The sequence below is a fragment of the Schistocerca americana genome, chromosome 4, assembly GCF_021461395.2.
Source record: "Schistocerca americana isolate TAMUIC-IGC-003095 chromosome 4, iqSchAmer2.1, whole genome shotgun sequence".
In the NCBI taxonomy this organism is placed as follows: Eukaryota; Metazoa; Arthropoda; class Insecta; order Orthoptera; family Acrididae; genus Schistocerca; species Schistocerca americana.
Genome location: NC_060122.1, coordinates 551662909 through 551673597, shown reverse-complemented (window position 1 = coordinate 551673597; position 10689 = coordinate 551662909).

Below are 10689 nucleotides of genomic sequence, written 5' to 3'. Positions count from 1 at the left end.
CTTTCTACCCACCAACGTTCTGTTGCCTCTTCCAACAACGATTTTAGAAATTCTGATGCCTTCTGCCTTATCAGATCTTAAGTCTTCTAAAGCACTTTTAAATTCTAGTTCGCATACTCGATCCCCCACCAGTTTCTTCTTCTATCGACTCCTATTTCTTCTTCTATCACGTCACCGCACAAGTCTTTCCCTCACAGAAACAATCAGTGTACTCTTTACACCCATCCGGTCTCTGCATATAATAAGCGGAATTCCTATTGCTGTCCATGTTACCACTCTTGATAACAAATTAAACCGAAGATTGTTCTGACTTGTATGTATGCTGAGTCAGTCCTTCCGACAACCATTTCTTTTTAAATTTCTTCAAATTTCTCTCGCAATCATTTCTCCTTAGCTAATATTTTCATTCGTAACTGACTTGTATATCTGTACTGCTGAACTTCCCTGAGCATTTTTGTTCTTCCTTTTTTAATCTATCAACTGAAGTATTTCTTGTGTTTCCCTTCGCATTTGCCTTCTTTGTACCTATGTTTTGCTTTCCAATTGCCTTGACTGCCCTTTCTAGAGATGTTCAATCGTCTTCGGCTGAAGTTAATACTGAGCTATTCCTTATCTCTTCATCTTCAGCATGGCATGTGTATAAGAACTATCGTTGTCGGTGTCGGTTTGCTGTCAATTCTGATGAGAACAACACTGTCACTGAGCTCTTCACAGTAACTCACCATACTCTACCTTCCAATTCATAACGGATCCTACTTCCGTTATACCGTTTTCTGCTGATGTTGATATTACCCAATACTCATCTGACCAGAAATCCTTGTCTTTTTTTCCGTTTCACTTCAGTGATCCCTCCCATATCCAGATTGAGCCTTTGCATTTCCCTTTTCATATTTTCTAGCTTCCCTACTGCGTTAAAAAGTCTGACTTTTCACGCACCGACTAGTAGAACGTTATCCTTTAGTTGGTTATTCCATCTTTCCCTGATGGCCGCCTTCCAGTTGGCAATCCTCTTTTGGAAATTCGGAACCGTGCGGCGTAGCCGTGCGGTCTAGGGGCCGTGCCGCGGTTCGCGCGGCTTACCCCGTAGGAGGTTCGAGTCCTCCCTCTGGCATGTGTGTGTGTGTTTGTGTGTGTGTGTGTGTGTGTGTGTGTGTGTGTGTTTTCCTCAGAGTAAGTTAGTTTAATTTAGTTTAAGTATTGTGTAAGCCTATGGACTGAGACCTCAGAAGTTTAGTCCCACAGAACGTACCACAAAATCCAAATCCAATTTTGAAAATTGGGATTCTTTTACCAGTGGAGATCATCATGACACTTTTCAATTACAAGCGACTTGTCCCGTGGACATGCATTACCTTCTGCTTCCTCACCCCGTTGATCGTTGCATATTCCTCCACCTTTAAGGTCAGTTTCCTCCCCGAAAGGCAAGAGAGTACCCTCAACCTCTGTCCTCTCCTCCGTTCTCTTTGACTAGGCCTTTGGCTTAATGAGGGCGACTTCTTATGCTGAAAATCTTCAGCCACAATATCTGATTATTTTTAATCAGAATTTAGGCGTTGGCCGCTTTCAAACCTGGGGTCAAAGACGCTACCTCTAATCCACGAATGCTCCGTCATTAGTCTGTTACACATCAATATCCATTAAGTGGAATCAAATTAAGCAGAAGTATTGTCAAAAATTAGTTACAAATTAAACAGATTTTAGTATAAATGCTACTTGAAGCTAAAAGCAATTATTCCGTTTTCAAGACCGGTAAAATTATTAATACATTTAAAGAATTTCAGTTTATCTGCAGGTATCACTTTTTTGACGGTAAAAAATCTTGCACTGTTTCAAGGTACAAGATGGTGCACGCTCAACGAACTATGGTGTAGCTGCCCACATGTTAGATAAGTAGTTCTAAAAATATGTAGCATTTTGTTTATCGTGTAATTCCATTCCTGTATCATATATTCCATGTAGTTGTAATACATTATACAGCACGTAAACGCGAAATCTTTACAGATGCTGCAAAAAGGACATCCTCATATCTAACAACAAAATCTGGAGAAAATGGAGGAAACTGGTTATGGGGATTTCTAGTTCACACTGTTTCATGTGATCGTAAAATAAACTACGAGGCTGAAGTACCGACCAAAAACATCATGGGTCCTTAAGTAGATTATACTCTAGGTACAACATTCTCCCCTAGCGAATAAATTAGTGACTCCCACGCTGAAAGATAAAAGAATGAAAGGTACGTTAGGAAATACTACAAAATGTTATTAAAGAAATAAAGAAAAGAGAGAAGAATGAACTGAAACACAGCGTGCAGCGATGAAATTGGCGGTTTTTTGCCTGGTGTTCCATCGTCGCCTGTGTACACGTAGAAACATAAGAAAAAGATACCGGAGAAATAAGAGAAGACTGTCGTTGCAGGAGGGATGCAACAACGAAAGCCATTTGCACGTAATGTGCTCTCCAGCTTGCGGAGAAAACACGCACAGTTATGTGAGAACGAGTACACTAAACACAAATATACGTTTTGCTCATTATTATTCCAAACTGTTGCTTTATCGACTACGTGCAATGCTTTTGTAAGGATATGAAAATAAACCCTGTATTTTCTAGTGCCGTACCAGGCGGCCGTAATAATAACATTTTTTGTAACATTTGCCACTACAGTATTAGTCTACTCTAGATAAAACGATCCACCGCTCGACGACGAAAACCATCTGGAAAACCATCGAACTAAACATAATGGAATACTGTGGCTTGTTACAGACTACTGTTATTGCTGCTTTTGATCCTGCGATCTTGAATTACACTCATTTCACAAAACCTAATTGAAAGAAATATTTGAGTACCACTGTAAACATGTCAGACATTAATATCAGGAGGTCACAATTTTGTGAAAATGCAGGTGATTTAATACTGAAATTAGCTTAGCAGTTAGACATTGTTCAGCTATTTACTGAAATCAAAGAAGATCTTGGTATCTAAACAACTACTTCTTTTTAGATGACAACACAGGTCGTAAGGTCTTTAATTTTGTATTGTTGAAAATTCTGGAACTCTACATTACAAATTAAGTCGCTACGTTTTCGCAATACCTACAGGAATTGTTACCATAAAATGATAATATGTTATTTACATTCGTCAACTTATTGACGAAATAATATCACTTTATCAGAAAGAATCATGTTGTTTGGTATTTCTGAATCATTGTAGATTGTCATCTTTGCAGACGAGTGAACAGTTGGTGGACATATTGGAACTTGGTGCGTGCTCAGCAGAACTTATTCTGTGCAATCGTTTCAACAATAGGTGGCAGCAGCTGAGAACAAGACACGATGTTTCAATGTCAGTAGCACGTAAAAGAACTGATTTTAAACTTAAAATGTATGACAGCTTGGTGCAACGTGAAGTGATCTTTTTTATTTGTATAATGATCGTCTTGAATATGGGGCACTAAGATTCGAAGAAAGTTTAACCGCAGTACGAAACTACTAAAATCTCATATGTGAATGCAGACTTTCCCAGAGTACATTGCTGATGAAATGTTGTCGGGCTTCCATGCGGGTGGCTGTGTCGACGTTTTACAGCGTTTTGATGAGTGCCACTATCAGAATTAGGAGGATACGGTGTTAGAAACAAGCACGACTGAAATCTAACACTTCATCCATTACGTGGCTGACACCTTCGTTGCGTGGGATTCTGACAGAGGGGCTCTGAATGTGTTCCTGGACCACCTGAAAAGGATCCACCAAAGCTTACAGTTCACGATGTAACTAGATGAGAATGGGTGCCAGACATTTTTTGTTTCTAATAACAACGATATTGCAGTGCCTGTGTTATTCCGAATTACGTATCCATGTGCGAAGGGCCAGGGACTACGGCGATTACATCTGTCATGAAAAACATGAAATTTATTCGCAGTTGCGAACATGGACTACCATCAACTGTGTGATGGAATGACGACAATGAAAATTTGTGCCGGACCGGGACTCGGACGTGGGTTTCCCACTTATCACTAGCTGTCGCCTTACCATTTTCTCAGTCTCATATTTGTTCGGGGCGGAGGTCCCTTGACGCTTGTTCAAGATTATCGTTGATCTATTCATTCAGTTTTTTTAAATTATTATTATTACAGAACTCAGCAAACCAGCTGACCTAACACGCTGAGCTACCGTGCCGACACATTCTGACTATCCATGCACGAATCACAGCCTGACCCAACCTTACATATGTCGTCAACCACGTGTCAGCAAGCTGTACTCGTATATCCATTAAGTATATTCCCGTACAGCAGAGACATTTTACATGAAAGTCGCTTGCCCGGTGGTAGTCCATATTCGCAACTGTGAATACATTTCCTGTATTTCATGACGGCTGTAGTCGGCGCAGTGCAAGAAAGTCCAAAGGAACTTTACGTCGTAATTCGGAATAACGCAGGCACAGCAATATGGTAATTATCCGTGGACAAGCAAGAGGCTTTCAAATAAATCCCTCCTTTATACGGAAATACACATAATGGATGTAGGAGACAGGAAGTAGACACATGGTTAACGGCATATGTTTGAATGTGTGTGAAATCTTGTGAGACTCAACTGCTAAGGTCATCAGTCCCTAGCCGCTGGGGATTAGCCGAGCGGTCTATGGCGCTACAGTCATGGACTGTGCGGCTGGTCCTGGCGGAGGTTCGAGTCCTCCCTCGGGCATAGGTGTGGGTGTTTGTCCTTAGGATGATTTAGGTTAAGTAGTGTGTAAGCTTAGGGACTGATGACCTTAGCTGTTAAGTCCCATAAGATTTCACACACATTAAAAAAAAAAAAAAACACACGTCAGTCCCTACTTAACGTAAATTATCCTAAGGACAAACACACACATCCATGCCCGAGGGAGGACTCGAACCCCCGCCGGGACCAGCGGCACAGTCCACGACTGCAGCGCCCTAGACCGATCGGCTAATCCCGCGCGGCGACGGCATATGGAAGTTTGGGTCTGCAGACCAGGGTGGCCGAGCGGTTCTGAGTGCTACAGTCTGGAACCCCGCGCCAGCTACGGTCGCAGGTTCGAATCCTGCCTCGGGCATGGATGTGTGTGATGTCCTTAGGTTAGTTAGGTTTAAGTAGTTCTAAGTTCTAGGGGACTCATGACCTCAGCAGTCAAGTCCCATAGGGCTCAGAGCCATTTTTGAAGTTTGGGTCTGGCTACGAGTCGAGCGCGGACCGCCAAATGGTAACAAATGGTTCAAATGGCTCTGAGCTCTATGGGACTTAACACCAGAGGTCATCAGTCCCCTAGAACTTAGAACTACTTAAACCTAACTAACCTAAGAACATCACACACATCCATGCCCGAGGCAGGATCGAACCTGCGACGGTAGCAGTCGCGCGGTTCCGGACTGAAGCGCCTGGAACCGCTCGGCCACCGTGGCCGGCCCAAATGGTAACAAGTTCGGCTCACGCAACACTGAGACGCGGACGACTGCTGTGTCCCGCTTGTTGTCGATTTCGGGCACGCGTTGTTTACTTCTTGCCGCGTTTTGGTGTACAGAGTCCCTCTTACGAGCGAGCCGTGCCACACTATTACCACCGGACAACGATGAAGATCACATTCCACACACAATTTGCACGACCAAACCGCTACGAAATTGAAAACTTTATACTGGATGACGTTCATCTATATCTGCAGGATGTCACTGGCATTCGCTTTTCCATCTCTGGGAACGTTGTATATGTCAAAAGGCACACAGAAGAACTATGTGCAGAAATTGTGAGCCACCACGTGTGCAAGCACACCGACGGACACTTAGATGATTGACTATGAAGGTTTCAGCCTGCGTACGATCAGTGTTTGAATTTCCGTTCGAGGTCCAGCCTGACGTCGTCATGTCGGCTTTTAAGCCGTATGGCAATGTACTGTGCTGCCCGAAAAACGGAAAACCTTTGAAACCTACCGTGTACTTAAAGGTGCCCGTCAAGTGAAAACTGAACTGGTGAATCATGTGTCGTCTTACTCGGTTATAGGTGGATGCAGGGCCATCGTTATGTATGACCTACAGCCCAGTACCTGCGCTGGCTGCGGCCAGGAAGGGCATCTCCGCCAATAAGGTCTAAAGCGCCGACTTTTACAGACACCACTCAACGACGCCATCTCCACTGCGCCGTCCACTGTTCTTCCTGTCACCTATACCGCAGTCTCCGCACCAACTACCGATCTTCTGCACGACCCACACGACCCGTCGCAGGTGATGAGTACCGTCTGGGAGACTAATGGGACACTTTTCATATCACTGCAACCAGAGGCACTGTTGGGAGGAGGCACTCGCCTACCTAGTACCGCTGACCGCGACACGGAGATGAATCTGACCAAATGGTTCAAATGGCTCTAAGTACTATGGGATTTAACTGGACTTAAAACGACATAGACCTAACTAACCTAAGGACATCACATTCTTCCATGCCCGAGGCAGGACTCGAACCTGCGACAGTAGCAGCAGCGCGGTTCCGGACTGAAGAGCCTATAACCGCTCGGTCACAGCGGTCGGCGATGGATCTGACCCCTGGCGTTGTACCGACTTCTGCTTTCCAACAATGTGGCAAGGAGACGCTGGACAACTGCTACCATTCCGACGCAGAACAGCAGTACGTAAACAAAAGTCCACACGGAAGCGATACCTTGTCTTCAAAGAATAGGGCCACGACATGACGACAACATGTCTGACGACGCACAGATGTCGGATGGTAATGTTCCACTACCTCCCCCCATTACAGCGTGACGTCGTAGTGACGCGGTTGCGCCGAACCCTCCCGGAAGCGTCCTGGGTGGCGTCCCTCGTGCTGTGCCAACTCCATTCGCGTACACTGTGGACAACCCCTCGATGGGGACCACATCTGTAATGACGAGCTCCTGGGATTGTGACGTCGAGGATGAGACAGTGCTACAGCCTGATGCCGTGGAAGGGCATGTCCAGATGGAGATATTGGAACAGCTACGAGACTGTGACTGAAAACGCAATGGATGCGGCGATTGGTCCGCCCCTGACAGCCGCTGCCGGTGAGGACACCACCTTCCTGGCAGAAGTGGAGACCCAACAATACCCACTGGCACTCTCAACATCAATACCATCGGTGCGCGCCATAAACTGACGATGTTGCAACATATCCTGAATGCGGTGGATAGAGGCATCGTCCTCTTCCAGGAGGTCTGTGTCGAGGATTTCGTAGCCCTTTCGGATACACACCTCACTTCTCCCACGCGTCTGCTACTAGCAGTGGCGTGGAAATCTTTCTCCGTCGCGGCCTATTTTCTGAAGACGTCGCTTTCCTCACTGACGCGAGAGGCATGTCGCTTACTCTCATTTATGTCAGAATCGTTATTATCTATTATCTATTCACCCTCGGGTTCGGGACAACCCCGTGAACGGTTCGCTATCCTTGCAGATGCGGTCGCACCCGTCTTTGTGGGAAGCCAGGATTTCAACTCCAACCAGGCGCCGAAGTACTAACTGCCACACTACGTTCCATGTCCAGCTTTCTCCACACATTAGTGGACACTTGAGAGTATGTACACAGCGACAGCACGGGTTTCACGCTCTATACCAGCCACTCCTCCAGTTGTACAGACGGCGTCCATCTCTCGCGCTCCGTTATTCGGGGCAGTTGAAACATGGTCCGCTACTTTTTCCGACCATGCGGCCTAAATTGGCACAGTCACCTTGCGCTGCCACACAGTATGGTATGGGCGAGAACCCTGGAAACTGGACGTGACATTCGCTTGAATGCCAATAGTTTTTGGAGGCAACGTGGACGTCATGTACCCGTCGACGAAGGGCTTACCTGACCGCACACTCTTGGTGGCTGCAGTGCTCCAAGCTGGTTCTTCAGAAGTAGTTGATTGGTCTCGGCAGGGAGATCGCCGCCTGGAGGCGGCACTCATTCGCTTTTAACTACCGCATTCTGCGTGATTGTTCCTCAATACCGCAATCACTTGCCCGTCAGTAAGCAACGAACCGCGCAAAAGCGCTGATCTCGGCAGTCACGAGGCAGCGCTTCTAAGGGATGATTGTTCGGTTCGAGCACGAACCGTGGATAGAATGGATCACGAAGGGCGTCGATGTTTTACATCATCACGGAACGCCGGCGTCCGCGACGAGCGCTGATCCATGCTGTAACCTTAGCCAACGTTTGCTGTGTCACAATATGAAGTGGGATCGGAAATGCTCTCCACGTTCACTATAGTTAACTGCTCATGGACCGCCATCACACCCCAGACGCAGCTGGGAAATCTCTCGCCCTATGTACGGTACACTACCGAGGGACGCTTAGATAACCTTACTTGAGGACGTGCCTGAGGAGGAGGTCACTGCAGCTACACAGGCCGTGGCGCCTCACAAATCCCCAGGACCCGACGGCCTTCCGTTACAGCTTTACATGACCTACCGCCATTTACTGACGCATGCTTGGACGGACATATGCTGCTGGTTGATGTCCCGTGAAGTACAGCTTCCTGGTGTCTTCCTCGAAGGATTGCTCCTTCCATCCATAAACCGAACGGTGGAACTCCATCAGTGACTATCGCTATCAAACTGTACAGAGCGACTCACTCCCACAAATCCTAAGCAAGTAGCCAGGTTTATCTCTACGGTATTCTTTTTTAGGAAGTTTAACCCTAATTTTGACCAGCTAAAACTCCCGTCGAATGAAAAAGAGACTCAAATTCGTGTGTGTGTGAGTGTGCAAAAATAGCTTCTGACATCTGATGGACATTCTAGCGCCCAGCGCCTTGTTAGCAATTATTGATTTCAAGAAGCTGTTTACCACCAAGAATGATGTAGCAGTCGTGCTTCTATAAAAGTTGAATGGAAGAGGAGATTTTGTATGAAGCTATTCAATATCGTAGAAAAAGATATTTCCCACCAAGATAAAGATGTGAGGCAGCCCAAGAAAAGAAGAGATACAAATAACCTTCCGCACAAAGTTCTGTAGTAAAAAAACTTCCAGATTATAAGTTCTGTTTACTTTCTGACACAGACGTTAAGGTCTCTGGCCCATGAGGAAACATTTCAGTCGTTGGCGAATACAACAACAATTGCAGCATGTACGTTGTCTATAATACATAGCAACGATTATTGCAGAGTATACTCCTACTAAATTACTAATAAAGTCCCAAAATAAAAAAAGAGTACATTGAAAATCTCTTGGTTAAGTGGATGCCAGCTTGCTTCCTTTCGCATTATACGCTACGACGCCAACGATTACACTGTGGTTTCAACTTGACAGAAGTTGCATGACGTAGCAATCTATCATTTGTGCAGGTGTCACTAATCCGTAACTTTTGTTGTTATGGTCTTCAGCCCAGAGACTGGTTTGATGCAACTCTCCATGCTACCGTATCCAGTGTAAGGTTCTTCATCTCTGAGTAACTACTGCCACCTACACCCTTCTGAATCTACTTAGTGTATTCATCCCTTGGTCTCCGTCTACGATTTTTACCGTCCACACTGCCCTCCAATACTAAATTGGCGATCCCTTGGTGCCTCCGAACGTGTCCTACCACCCGATCCCTCCTTCTGGTCAAGTTGTGCCACAAATTCCTCTTCTCCCCAATTTTATTCAATACCTCCTCATTAGTTATGTGATATACCCATCTAATCTTCAGCATTCTTCTATAGCACCACATTTAGGAAGCTTCTATTCTCTTTTTGTCTAAACTATTTATCGTGCACGTTTCGCTTCCATACATGGCTACACTCCATACGAATAGTTTCAGAAACGACTTCCTGACACTTAAATCTATACTCGATGTTAACAAATTTCTCTTCTTCAGAAACGCTTTCCTTGCCATTGCCAGTGTACATTTTATATCCTCCCTGCTTCGACCATCATCAGTTATTTTGCTCCCCAAATAGCAAAACTCCTTTACTACTTTAAGTGTCTCATTTCCTAATCTAATTCCCTCAGCATCACCCGTCTTAATTCGACTACACTTCATTACCCTCGTTTTGCTTTTGTTGATGTTCATCTTATATCCATCTTTCAAGACACTGTCCATTCCGTTAAACTGTCATTTAACCAAACAGTAAAGCTGCATGTCCTCGTGAAAAATTACATAATAATGAGAAATATTAATCTACAGTATAATCAGGAGTTGATTAAGTCCTCACATGCAAAATACTGATCTTAAACATAATGTGTTCAGTTTCTAACCACGTGACAGGTGTCACGTAGTGATATAAATGCCATTGTAGCTCTGTACTAACTCCTCCATAGCTGATCAGAGGTCTGGGTGAGAAAAAATTAGTGGGAGGAATGGCACCTCTTACAAACGCCTTCATTCACCTGGCATAAGTGTCAGTACCTTGTCCTGGGTACGGAGAAGACTGCAAAGATCGACGAGGCGACGTGGGACCAGATGCTCACTACAATGGCTTGTCGAATCCAAGTCACGCAGAATTGCTGGTATACTGTGTTCCAAAGTTGGAGTAAAACGCTATTAAGTCTTTGTTTATAGTGTCTTTTATTACAAGTCTAAGGTTTCGTTTCTAAAGGCAGTCTGAAATGGACACAATCTAGACGTATTTCGACGTTAATGAGTGATATGTAAACAGAAAATAAAGTTAAGTGACCAGAATTTTCATAGTTATCTAGGTTCAAGTCAAATATGTAGCATTTTCATTGTAAGACGAAGAAATTAATTAGGAAAACA